This window comes from Elephas maximus, chromosome 16 (genome assembly GCF_024166365.1).
Source record: "Elephas maximus indicus isolate mEleMax1 chromosome 16, mEleMax1 primary haplotype, whole genome shotgun sequence".
Lineage (NCBI taxonomy): Eukaryota > Metazoa > Chordata > Mammalia > Proboscidea > Elephantidae > Elephas > Elephas maximus.
In genome coordinates, this window is record NC_064834.1 from 37,925,953 (window position 1) to 37,939,687 (window position 13,735).

Genomic DNA, 13,735 nt, shown 5'->3' on the forward strand with positions numbered 1-13,735 from the left:
CTTGTTGTATATTCTTTTAACTCTTCAGTATGTTTTAAAGTTTTTCTAATAAAAAGCCTCATAGACATCTTTACTCACCTTTCAAGTAGATGGCCGTCTTTCTCCTAATCAAAAACGAAGGGCTAAATATGCCCAAAGGCACAGCAGGGACCGTTCATGCTGGCCTCACCCTGCAAGAATAAACAAAACAACATGTTATCATCAAGGATTTTTTTTTTTTAAGTTAATGCTATTTCAGCTGGGAAAATGTTCTTAATCTATGACAAGGCTCTTGATTGAAACACTGCTATAACTTTTTTTTTCTTTCAGCAAGGAGAAAAGTGAAGAGAAAAAAATGATCCCATTACAGATTGACTTTGGGAACAACCATCAGCCCCATCCACTCAGGAACTTCTAGAACAAAGGAACGCCTCAGTGAGTTTCTCTCCATTTACAGCAATTCCAGGCGGTGTCACGGCCCAAACTTCCACTCAGACAAAAACTGGAGCTCCACTTTGACTCTGGATTTCTGAGACAACATTTAAAAAGCATCCACGTATACTCTTAGGACCACGCCAGAATTGCTGATACTCCCGGGGTCCTTTCAAGCAAAGGCGTTCAGATCCTTTCTACCGCACCCACAACTACAATACACGCTCTGGGGCAAAGTGGCATCATGGTCTGAAAGTTGTACCCTACTGCCACCACCTCCACCTTGCATTTTGGCACACCACCTATTTCCTCTGACCCTCCCCACAGCTCTAAGAGTCAAGCAGAGTTCACTGATCCCATTTTTCAGAGGAAGCAGCTGAATGTCAGAGAAGTATGACATGGCCATTCAACTAGAAAGCACCAGAGATGAAACTCCTGTCTAGGTCTTCTGACCCTGCCCCCCCACCCCCCACACCCACTTAGGGTATGTCTCACTATCCAGGGCATCCAACACATGATACTCTCCAAAAAACAGACCCCAAAGCCAAACGGCCCCGCGTGCAAAAATCAAACAATACATCCACATGCCATGGTATGAAGACAGGGATGCAGTTTGTTCCCTTAGAGTTGGAAAATATTTATAGCACCATTAATAGTATAATTACTATCAATTACTAATTACTATCAGTAATTATATTTCTCTTTTAGACATAATAATTCATTGTATTTTTGGCATTTTATATACGTACTTATTTCTTTCTCTTCTTTCTCAAAAGAGAAAGTTGGTCAACTGAAGTAAAACAAGCACCATATGGCACTGCTGGTGACTTTGATCTCTGCCTCAACTAAAAGCAGTTCTCACTTGCTGTTGAAGATTTTCCATTAATTTTTATTAAATGCAAAATACAATAGGATATAATGGCACAGAAGAACAGTCAAAACCACAGTTGGGAAAATGACGGCCTAGGATGGCCATCCATCAACTAATGAACAAATTTCTGCATGCACAGAGGTATCGATATGTAAGGTGTGAAAGTGCTGGTGTACAAAGTCTGACGAAACCCAGTCAGGGACTTACCGACCTGGCTTTTATTCCTATCTCCTCCACTTATAGCCTGAGTAAAAAGCGAGAGTCTTTCCTGGCTGCCTCCTCACCTGGGGGCTGGAACACCTGTTCACAAGGATGTTGTGATCCACAAAGAAGATAAGATGTGACTCAATGCCTCACAAACTGGAGCACTTGGACCCCCAGGAATATTCACCAAGAAGTTATGCCAAAACCAAAAAACCAAACCCATGCCGTCGAGTCGATTCCGACTCATAGTGACCCTACAAGAGACACACAAAACCACAGGAAGAGAACATGAAGTATCTTCCAGAAACATCAAGTTTACTTGAAGATTTTGATGAGGGAAGGCTAATCAAATGAATCAGTAACTTAAAAATTAACATTAAAACAAATATACATCATGGATTAGAATACAATGCTTGCATGAATTTTTAACCTAAAACTCTTGTCCTGAATCATTTCCAGCTGTACCTTTAGACATGTGGAGCATGATGGGTGGACTCTCCTTTTTTCATTAAAGATGGTCTTGGGAGAAAGTGCAAGGTTGGCAGGGATTTTAATATCATACTGAGTCCAGGAGGCTACCTACCAATGGCCCTTGTTCCAGAGAATCCTCTTCAAAATCAGGAGTTCTAGATTTTTGCTAGATCTAGGTATAGGTAGAACAAAGTCTAGGCAGGCACATATAACCCCATCCCTATACCAAATTCTGTACAAGCATTACTGAAATCCGCTCCCTTATGGCCCCTCCTGCCCTTCCCTGGTGTACACTCCTGCCAGGCAAGATGTGTCATCTTTATATTGCAGCTTGTTAATCAGTCTGGCTTCTCGGATTACCCACTCAGCATACAGATTGAATAAGTATGGTGAAAGGAAACAACCCTGCTGCACACCTTTCCTAATTTTAAACCATGGAGTATTCCCTTGTTTTGCTGGAAAGGCTGCCTCTTGGTCTATGTACAGATTCAGCATAAGCACAACTAAGTGTTCTGGAATTCTCATTCTTTGCAATGTTATCCATACTTTGTTATGATCCTCACAGCCAAATGCCTTTACATAGTCAATAAAACACAGGTAAACAACTTTCTGGTATTCTCTGCTTTCACCCAAGATCAATCTGCATTTTTCCTTAAAAAAAAAAAAAAATTTTTTTTTTTTTTAGGAAAAATTAACTTATCGATTTACTATTTTTGTCTTTGAAAATTTTTTACTGTAAAATATATTAAAAAGTATATAACTGTAATAGCCAACCTCTAAAATGCCTCCCTCCTCCAATGATTCCCACCTCCCAGTACACATGCTCTTGTGTAATCTTCTCCCACACTCAATAACACATATGTAAATTGTAAAAATGAGGGTGTGTGACTTCCAAGGCTAGGTCACAAAGGACTTCGCAGCTTCTACGAAGCTGGCTGCCATGTCGTGAGGAACTGAGGCCTCTTGCCAACAGCCAGCAAGAAACTAAGGCCTCCTGGCAACAGTCATGTGAGTGAGTCATCTTGGAAGCAGATTCTCCACCTCAGTCAAGCCTTCAGATGCCTGCTGCCTCAGCTGACATCTTGACTACCACCTCAGGAGAGACCCCCAAGCCAGAGACACCCAGTCAAGCTGCTCTCAGAACACCTGAAACTGTGTGAGATAATAAATGTTTACTATTGTTTTAAACCACGAAGTTTTGAGGTAATTTGTTATGCAGCAATAACTAATACAGGCAGTCTCCAGGTTACAAATGTCCAACTTATGTACAACCCATAGTTATGAACCAACTCCTATAAAATCTGTTATTATTAAAAACCTGTGGTATGCACAGTGGTTCACAATGATGGGCGTTATTTGTGATGCACATCAAAACATTACTATTACTGTATTATTATGTTAAAGAAGTTTTAGTGTATCTGGAACTGTTTAATGTTTTTTCCGCTTAGAAAGGTACACTATACACTATATACTAAGACAAACATTTGACTAACTGACATTAGATATGAACCATCCCTAACTGTTCCAACATACGAACAAATTCAACTTAAAGATAGACTTGGGAATGGAACTCATTTGCAATCCAGGGACTGCCTATATGATAACATGTGCCAGCTTAAGGAATAATAAAATAAATTCCATATATCTAATACCAAGTTGGTGGGTTGGTTGTTACTTTTTTTGAAGTCCTGCATGCCCCTTCCTACCCATCATCTTCCCTCACCAAAATCACCGTTAACCTGAATTTTGAGCTCATCATTCCTTTGCACCTCTTTACAGTTTGACTACATATGTACCCTCAAAGAATATGTTGCTTCATTTGGCATGACTTTAAACCTAATATAAATGAAATCAACAATACGTAGTCTTCTGAAACTCGACTATTCTCTCAAGATTTTCATTTTGAGATTCATCCCAGTTGATTCATATGGCCATAGTTCATTTCCAATCACTATATATTTCTCATTGTGTGAACACACCCAGAATTTATTGCTCTATTCTACTATTGAGGATCATCTGGGAACTTTTAGCTTTTTGCTATTATGAATAATGCTGTCATTTACATTCTAGTGCTTGTCCCTGAGTGCACATATGCAAGAGTTTCTCCAGGGCCTGTGCCTAGGAGAGGGGAGCTGGGGTTTGGGATTGTACATGTTCAACTCCTCTAAGTAATGCGAAATTGTTTTCCAAAGTGGCTGTGTACAATTGACTCTTTAGCAGCCTTTCTAGTTTTTCTCCATATAAGAAGCATGCTTGTTTTGCTAATTGCCAGGATAGCCTTCAACCAACAAAAGGGAAGGCTTTTACTATTTGTAGCATCACTACTGCAAATAAATAGTACTCCAAAGTAGTGACCCGGACAGCTGGAACGTATTAGTCACAGGACATTAGTACAAACTTCGGAATGATGATACAGACCCAGCCTGCACCAGACACTGCCCATGCGTAATAAGTCAAATTTGATTTCTTGACCTACATTAAGTTCAGAAGAGACTGTTTTATTCCTGGTAGACTCATATACTATAGTCCCAGCTTATTGCTGTCATCTTGAGAGAAAAAAAATTAAAAAAAAAAAACTTACATGCAACCCGGCCAAATTCAAGCTAAAAGCAGGAGTCAAATCACTTCCATGAAACAGTGGGGTCTTTTTGTTTCGTATCGGTTTTTTTTAACAGAGCTAGTTACGTTTTTCATATTTTCACCTAAGATAATACCATTATTTTCTATAGCTGATTTTATTTCCAGTAATTCTACACAAAAGTATTTGTTGTTGTTGTTGGGTGCCATCGAGTCAGTTCTGACTCATACTGCTTTATAAATTGAACTGTGTCCCCCAAAAATGTATACCAACTTGACTAGGTCATGATTCCAGAATTATGTGACTGTCCACCATTTTGTCATCTGATGTGATTCTCCTTTGGGTTGTAAATCCTAACTGTATGATGCTGATGAGATGAGATCAGCAGAAGTTATGTTAATGAGGCATGGCTCAATTTACAACATTAGATTCTGTCTTAAATCAATCTCTTTTGAGATATAAAAGAGAGAAGCCAGGAGAGACAGGGGGACCTCATATCACCAAGAAAGGAGCGCCAGGAGCACAGAGCATCTCTTGGACCCGAGGTTCCTGCACAGAGAAGTTCCTAGGCCTGGCGAAGACTGACGACATGGACTTTCCTCCAGAGTTGACAGAGAAAGCCTTTCCCTAGAGCTGGTGCCCAGGATTTGGACTTGTAGCCTACTATACTGTGAGAGAGTAAATTCTTCTTGTTAAAGCCAACCACTTGTGGTATTTCTATTACAGCAGCACTAAATAACTAAGACACCAACACCACATACAACAGAACAAAACACTGCCCGGTCGCATGCCATCTTCACAATCATTGCTATATTTGAGCCCTTTGTTGCAGCCACTGTGTCAATTCATCTTGTTGAAGGTCTTTCTCTTTTTTGCTGACCTTCTACTTTACCAAGCATGGTATCCTTCTCCCGGGACCGGTCCCTCCTGATAACATGTTCAAAGTAAGAAGACGAAGTCTTGCATCTTGGTTCTAAAGAGCATTCCAGCTGTACCCTATCAAGACAGATTTTTTGTTCATTCTTCTGGCAGTCCGTGGTATATTTAATATTCTTCTCCAACACCATAATTCAAAGGCATCAATTCTTTGTTCTTTCTTATTCATTGTCCAGCATGCCCATGCATATGAGATGATTGAAAATACCATGGCTTGGGTCAGGCGCACCTGAATCCTCAAGGTGGTATCTTTGCTCTTTAACACTTTAAGGAAATCTTTTGCAGCAGATTTGCCCAATACGATATATTGTTTGATCTCCTGACTACTGCTTTCATGGGCATTGATTGTGGATCCAAGTAAAATGAAATCCTTGACAACAATCTTTTCCCCATTTATCATGGTGTTGCTTATTGGTCCAGTTGTGAGAATTTCTGTTTTCTTTATTTTGAGGCATAATCCATATTGAAGGCTGTAGGCTTTGATCTTCATCAGTAAGTGCTTCAAGTTCTCAACACTTTCCACAACCAAGGTTGTATAATCTGAGTATCACAGATTGTTAATGAGTCTTCCTCCAATTCTCATGTCGCATTCTTCTTCGTACAGTCCAGCTTCTTGGATTATTGGCTCAGCATATAGATTAAGTATGGTGAAAGAATACAACCCTGACGCACACCTTTTCTGATTTTAAACCATACAGTATCCGCTTGTTCTGTTCGAATGACTGCCTCTTGGTCTATGCACAGGTTCAATTCAAGTACAATGAAGTATTCTGGAATTCCCATTCTTCACAATGCTACCCATAATTTATGATCCACACAGTCAAATGCCTTTGCATAGTCAACAAAACTTCCAGCCTAAGGGGCTCATCTTCCGCCACTGTATCAGACAATTTTCTGCTGCTTATTCACAAGGTTTTCACTGGCCAATATTTTTAGAAGCAGATCATCAGGTCTTTCTTCCTAGTCTGTCTTAGTCTGGAAGCTCTGCTGAAACCTGTCCACAATGGGTGACCCTGCTGGTATTTGAAATACCAGTGGCATAGCCTCCAGCATCGCAGCAACACACAAGCCACCACAGTATGACAAACTAACAGACGAGTGAAAGAAAAAAAAATATTTAGGTATTCTCTATACACAAAGATTTTCTTCATAGATTTGGCAAATTCAGTTTCTTAGGTGGCAATAGTAATTTTGTTAATTTGTATTTACAGCAAAAATAAAAGTATCAAAATGTTTGTATTAAATACAAAAAAAAAACTTTCAATTTTAGCAAAAGGAAAGAAGCAATATTGCTATAAATTTCAAGGAGGTTCATGTCATGTCACTGAAATTAACAATGGCATTATATGACCAAAGGAGCCCTGGTGGCGCAGTGGTTAAGAGCTCAACTGCTAACCAAAAGGTCAGCAGTTCAAACCCACCAGCAGCTCCTTGGAAACCCTATGGGGCAGTTCTACTTGGTCCTACAGAGTCACTAGTAATCGGAATCAACTTGATGGCAACAGGTTTGGTTTTTGGTTTATATGACCAAGATGAGGTCATTTCAACTCAACCTCTTCCCAGTTATTTGACTGTTAACAATCATTTATTCCTATGAGTTAGGAAACATTATTATAGCCATTTTACAGAAACTGACACAGAAAGTGATTATAGTGTATACAGTCACACAGCTGGTAAGTGGCAGCACAAGGATTTGAACCCATGCAGTTTACTATAGTTTGTATTCTTAACCACTATCTAGGCAGCTTCTTCAGTTCCCCAAGACCTGTCAGAAAGGCCTGCAATGGTGATGATAATAGCTGTTACCAGTTACTATGCCATGCACTTGGTAAGTGCTCTACTACACTACTTCTTATCCTCCCCATACCCCTACCAGGCATGCAGTATTTCCCATTTTATAGTTGAAAAAACTGAGGTCATGAGAGTTAAGTAACTATTTACAGGCAGTAAAATAAAATGGTGGAGACACCACTTGAACCCTTATCTCTGACTTCAAAGTTTATGCTCTTTCCACAAAGAGGATTCAAGACAAAACAAAACTACCTATTCCAGGGTTTGTGGTAGACAAGCGTTGACCTTAGGTCCTGGAAATAATCTCCATAAAAAGGCAAATGCCACAGTGGGGGAAGGAGTGTCATTCTTCCTGGTGAGGAGCTGCCAGAGGCTGCCATGTCTGCCTCTGTCACAAGCAAACTGGAGCAGAGTGGGTGCTGGTTAAGAGCACAAAACACGGCCAGGAGACCAGGGCTCAACACTAGCTGCCTATTCAAATGGCCTCTCCAGCCACAAAAAAAAATGGGGATATTTTTTATTTCAAAGAGTTGCTGTAAGGAAGGTTGCTGTAAGGATTAAAGAGCCCAGCATGTAAAACCACCTGACACACAGTAGGCACCAGAAAAATGCTTAATTAGAGGGTTAAGTGAAAACATGATGTAGGTATCTGACAGGAAAAAGTAAGGGGTCATACTCTTATTTCCATACACAAAGCCTCACATACTCCATAATAGATGGCTTGAAAATTTCAAGTAGGTCATCTTTGTAGCTTGATTTTCTAATATTATGACTGACTTCCTCGTTTTGTCCTACCCTAAACAGAATAATCTTACAACTAGATCAACCCTTTGTGACATTAATAAAAATTAGGCATTCATTTACATAAACACGGGAGTTGGAATGGACTCAAAACAGTTGGCTCATTTGACTTTATGTTACTCACTTTAGAAAATCTTAAGCACTCATTTCAAATAGCAACATCTCTTCAAAGTATTTCAAGCTTCCTGGAAATCATCCTAAATTATCTGGTCAAGAAAGAAAGAAATTTGATTAAATAATAAATGACAAAAAAAAAACAGCAACACTATAAACTCCATTGCTATGAGAAATAAGGTTCCTCATTAGCATCTCTTTGACCATATCTAAGATTAGATATTTAAATTATGAAATGTGAATTTGGGAACAGAGCACCCAGTTAGCTACCAGAAATCTCCACAGTAACTAGTACTTTTTGCATTTAGGGGAGGGATGAAGGAGCGGTAGGAACCCCAGCAGTCTGTTTTGCAAAAGTGGTCCAATCCTGTCTTTCTCAACCAACTGATGCAATCTATTAGCAAGCTACACAGGTGAGGCAAAGACCTTGTTTCTTCAAAGAGAAAGGCTGAATCTTGTATCTGTTCTGACATTTGAGTCAGTGGAGCAGGACAATTTCCCAGGATGAAGCCGTTAGGGGCAGAAATCACCTCAACATGGTATGAGGTGTTTAAAGAGAACAGAAGCAGTCGCTGCTATAGTTTTCTCAGTATATACCTTGGGCCAGACATTCTGTGGTCCTATTTCCCTTATTCTTTCTTAAAATCCTTCACTCAACAACAAGGGGTCGCTACAAGGTAGGAAATACTGTAATATAGATTCCTAGTTTACGGATAAGGAAATTAACTCATAAGAGGCTAAACTACTTGCTCAAAGTCAGAACACTAGTAAATGGGTATTATAACTGGGTTATAGCATATGGTAGGAACTCAATAAATATTTTTGCATATGAAGAGTTTATTTATCCACCATAAAACTGGAAAACGTTACTTATCTCACAAGGATTTTATGGCAATAAAATCAAGATTATGTAAAAACTGCCTAAGCTCAGTGTCCTGACCTTTGGAATAAGCAAATGTTATAGCAGATAGTCAACAATGTTGATATAAAAAGCTAGGCATAACCAACTAGAATAGGGTTATGATATAAAAAATACATATAAAAAATCATAGTGGACAGATGTTATATGAATGGCAAATAAGCACATAAAAAAAGTCATTAGTCATTAGGGAAATGCAAAATAAAACAACAATGAGATATTACTACATGGCTAAATTTAAAAAACTGACAACACCAAATGTTGACAAGGATACGTACAGAGCAACGAGAGTACTCTCATGCTTTGCTGGTAAGAATTCAATGGGTAAATGGGTAAACAAACTGTGGTACATCCGTACAACAGAATATGATTTAGTATTAAAAGGAATAAATTATTGATACATGCAAGAACATAGATGAATCTTAGATGCACTGTGTTAAATTAAAGAGGCTAGTCTACCAAGGTAACAATCTGTATAATTCCATTTATGACATTCTGGAAAAGGCAAAACTATAAAAACAGAAACCGGATCATTGTTGCCAGGAGTTAGGGGCAGGGGGAGAGTTTGACTATAAAAAGTAAGCATCAGGAAATTTTGAAGGGAGATGAATTGTTTGGTATCTTGTTTATAGTGGTCGTTACACAAATCAATACATGTGTTAACAGTCATAGAACTATATACCCAAAAAAAGTGAATTATACTCATGTAAATTGAAAAGATTATTAAAATTTAAAAATCAGAAGAATTGGTAGGTTTTAGTGAATGACTGAATATTTGACATTTGGTTTATGGTGAAAGGGATGACAGGTGAAGATCAAATAGCTCCAAAGTTCCTTGCCAAGGGAACAATAATGATACAGGAGACCATCAGGAGTTGGTACGTGAGCAGAAGTCCACAAAGAGACACTGAGAGGTGGTACTGGCGCCAAAAACCTCGGTTTCTAGCTTGATTTCACCAACTAGTGACTGTGTGAAATTAGGCAAGCCACAAGGTGTCCAAGAACTGTCATTCACCTAACACTAAAATGAGGGCAAAAAAGCAAATGATATTGAAGATATTTTCCTGCTAAAAACATTCTAAGGTCAATTTGTTTTTAAAATATTGAGTCGGGGAGGATAGCAGGACAACTAAGTAGAAATGTCCATGTGGAAAAACAGTATACATCCACACAAATGCCATCAGGGAACAAAGTAAAAACCACTTATGTGTGTGGGTGGTAGAGTAAATAGTGATGGAAGTAGTTAATAGCAAAGAAAAGATAGGAGGAGACCTAGAATACCACCATATCGTGTAATGCAAGCCAAGAAAAGAGAGGTGTCATGGGGATGGAAGGAGTGAGTACAATTCAAGAATGAGTACTGATAGAACAACAAAAACTATATAGATTTCCAAGATCAACAAAGTAAGCAATTGCCAAAAAAAAAAGTAAGAAAGGCTGCCATCCAAAACTTCTATGCTATCTGAATATCTTGGGTGTTTCCTAATTGACTTTGCCCTTTCATCTGCTATCTCATTCTGCCTTCACCTTTGCTGTTACGGTTACAGAATTTAATAAAACATGTAGGCACAGTATTCCTGCAACACTTCACTTCAGAGGCTGTGATTTTCAGAATTTAGAAATTCCTGAAAATGAAGATTATGATAGTTCAGTGCTGGTGAGCCATTTTCTTGTCCTACATAAGACTCCAGAATTCTAGAAAGGAAAAATGACTTCATTTTTAAAGGATCACAGAACGGAAAAAATGCATTTTAAGAAAGACTAAAATTTTATCCTCACCTTATTAGCTTCTGAAACAAGAAACAGCTTGAAGTCAATAATATTCCCCAATTGGCCAACTGAAATGTGACAAATCCTTCATCCCTGTCCAGGGTGAGCCTCAGAACACCACTTAATGGGCATCGGTTCTTCTGGCCAAATGAACCCAGTGAGACATACCACCCTGAGCACTTAACCAGAACTGAAGAAGGATTAGGGAAATCAGCAATTAAAAAGCACACCCGCAAGCAAAGTTAGTACATGAAAACCTTTTCCAGTACAACTACTTTTACCCATTTTCCTTTTGGATGATTAAATGTGAAAACGTCAATTTGATAATACCTGGTTTTATGGGTTATAAAAGAAATTGGTGGCGGAGGAACAGCAGGAGATTTCAACTTAAGAGTCTGATCTAGTCTTTTCTACCACTAACAACTCACTCACTAACTTTGGGCAAATTTCTTTACTGCTGCTTATCTCCTTTTCTGCATCTATACAATGGGATAATCACGTGCTTCCTACCTAGCATGCAGGCTACTAGTGATGCGCGCCAGAGGAGATCATGTCTGTGACAGCACTTAAAGAAGAATACAAATAAAAGGACAAATACAAGGTATTACCCTCTACGGGGGAAAAAGTGAATATACTTCAAACCCATACAATCATATTTCAACAGCTTCTTTCAAGACAACCATATGCTACTCTTCCATCACAGCTGGGCTGCTGAGCAGATGCCAGAACTGATGGAGGCAGAGAGGTGGTGAGAGAGAACACTTCTGCTGCCCAGCTCCAGTTCTCATGGCTACATGAAGGTAAAGTAATTTTTTATCCATTTATATTCTACTTACCTTTTTTGAGAGCTTCCAGTGTGTCAGACGCCATGCTAGGCACTAAGAAGAATGAGGTTTTTTTAAACAAACCAGGCCATGCTCCTAAGCACTTTCACTCTAAGAAAAGATAAGTAGCCAATCGTAATTCAATGATCGGTGGAATGATCAAGTCAGGACCGGGAAAACATCTAACCTGAGTGGTATGTAGGTTACAGATGCCCTCACAGAGAACGGGATGAGTCGAGTCTAGAAAGATGAGTGAAGCAGGAGGAAGGCATTCTAAGTTGACACAAGGCATAGAAGTAAGGAACCACAAGGCAAGGGGTTCCAAGGAGCTGAAGGGTAAGGTAGATGAGACGGCTTGACAAGGGACAAACGCTGGAGACGTGTGTTAAACCAAGAAGCTCAGGCTTTCTCCTTTGGACAATGGGAACTCTGAACACATTTTGAACAAGGCCTAACACCATCACTCTTGCAGTTTAGAAAAAAGACTGTGATGAGCAGTTGGGAGAATGAAATGAAAAAAGGATAGCAAGTAGATAAATCAAGGCAGGAAACAATGAGGGCATCAGAAAATGGAAAGGAGATGAGTACAAGAGATAATAAACCCAAAGAAACCAAACCCACCGCCGTTGAACTGATTCCGACTCATAGTGACCCTACAGGACAGAGTAGAACTGCCCCAAAAGGTTTACAAGGCTGTAAATCTTTAGAGAAGCAGACTGCCATGTCTTCCTCCCATGGAGTCATGGAGCGGCTGGTAGGTTCGAAGTGCCAACAGTTTGGTTAGCAGCCAACCACTTTAACCACTATGCCACCAGGGCTCCTCCAAGGGATAATAAAGAAGGAAAGTGAACTTGCTTTGCTGACTGGACACGTACAAAGGAAAGGAGAAGGAACTATGGATGACTCCCTGGTTCTGTCATGATGACTGAGAGGATGAGGGTCTTTGTCACAAAATATCGGAAGAGCAGATTTGGCAGGCAAGGTGAGTTCACTTTGTACAAGCAGGGCATTTGTGACCAAAGTCTTCAGTTTCTCACTTAGCTGCCTATTTCGAATTTCAACAGGCAAGAGGACCTCTTAAAATGGAGTGGACTGCCTAAGCAAGAACTGAATTCCATGCTCCTAATCTCTTAGTAGCCAAAGTGAGAATGCACCTCACATCAGAACTGAAGCTCAGAGAGGTTAGATGGCTTACCCCAGGGCACACAGCCGGAAAACACAGGAACAGAACTTCAACCCAAGATGTTCTGCTTCCAGAATGTCATGTCAGCTTTTCATCTAGTATGCCATCTAGTATTCATCTAGTTCCATTAAGGGCGTAGTACTATTCATTATATGTAGTAGAGCCTCAAGAAATTAAACAGGCTGGCATTCAAAGTCTTGCTCTGACTACTTTACTCTTCTCTTGTTATTACCTCCAATAACAGGATCCAGTCAACCCTGAGCTACCAACTTTCAATCCCTAAAAACATGGATCCCACTGCTGAGCTCTGGCTAAACTGACCTCTCAGGCGGGAATGCCCTGCCCTGTCTTTGCTTCTCCAAGTTCACTGCAATGGCTGCTTCCAACCAGTCACTCTGTAGCTCTACAAATATAGGGAAAATGTTCTGGGTTCTATGGAAGATGACTCTAAATTCATGTGTCCTACCTTATATCATGACATTACAAGAGCCTTGAGGGCAGTACTTGTACAAACTCACATTTTTATCACTGGCTGGAAGTAACACGATGCCTCTCCCGGCTCACTAGCTTTCTATGTGTGATGGGAAGCGGGTGAGAAGTCTGCTAGGGAAGGATATAGTGTTTATTTGGAGCCTGCCACTCACCAGGCACTGTTCTACGCAGGACAGAGCTATAAACCCACAGCAAGCACCTGGAACTTACAGTCCAGTAAAGGTGTCATGTTTTGTTTTGTTTTTTTAATCTGAGACACATACATCAAAACGTTAATATTTTCTAAAACTGGGTGCTCAGTACATACGCATTTATTATATTATTCTCTATGTTTTTCTATGCATATAAAATATTTCCATAATAAAATACA

At 39.7% G+C, this 13,735-nt stretch overlaps 1 protein-coding gene across 12 annotated transcripts in view; it reads right to left on the reverse strand.

Moving 5' to 3' along the window:
• The window catches only part of SGMS1 (sphingomyelin synthase 1), a 344,794-nt gene that overhangs the window by 300,383 nt on the left and 30,676 nt on the right, over positions 1–13,735 (reverse strand). For 9 of the 12 annotated variants that reach the window (XM_049855377.1, XM_049855380.1, XM_049855384.1 and 6 more), the window contains exon 2: positions 79–170. The gene's annotated coding sequence lies outside the window, so the exon portion shown is untranslated. Of the gene's footprint in view, positions 1–78; positions 171–1,566; positions 2,697–8,187; positions 8,270–13,735 lie in introns of those variants that run through there. The other 3 variants (XM_049855376.1, XM_049855375.1, XM_049855372.1) reach the window with 3 other exon arrangements.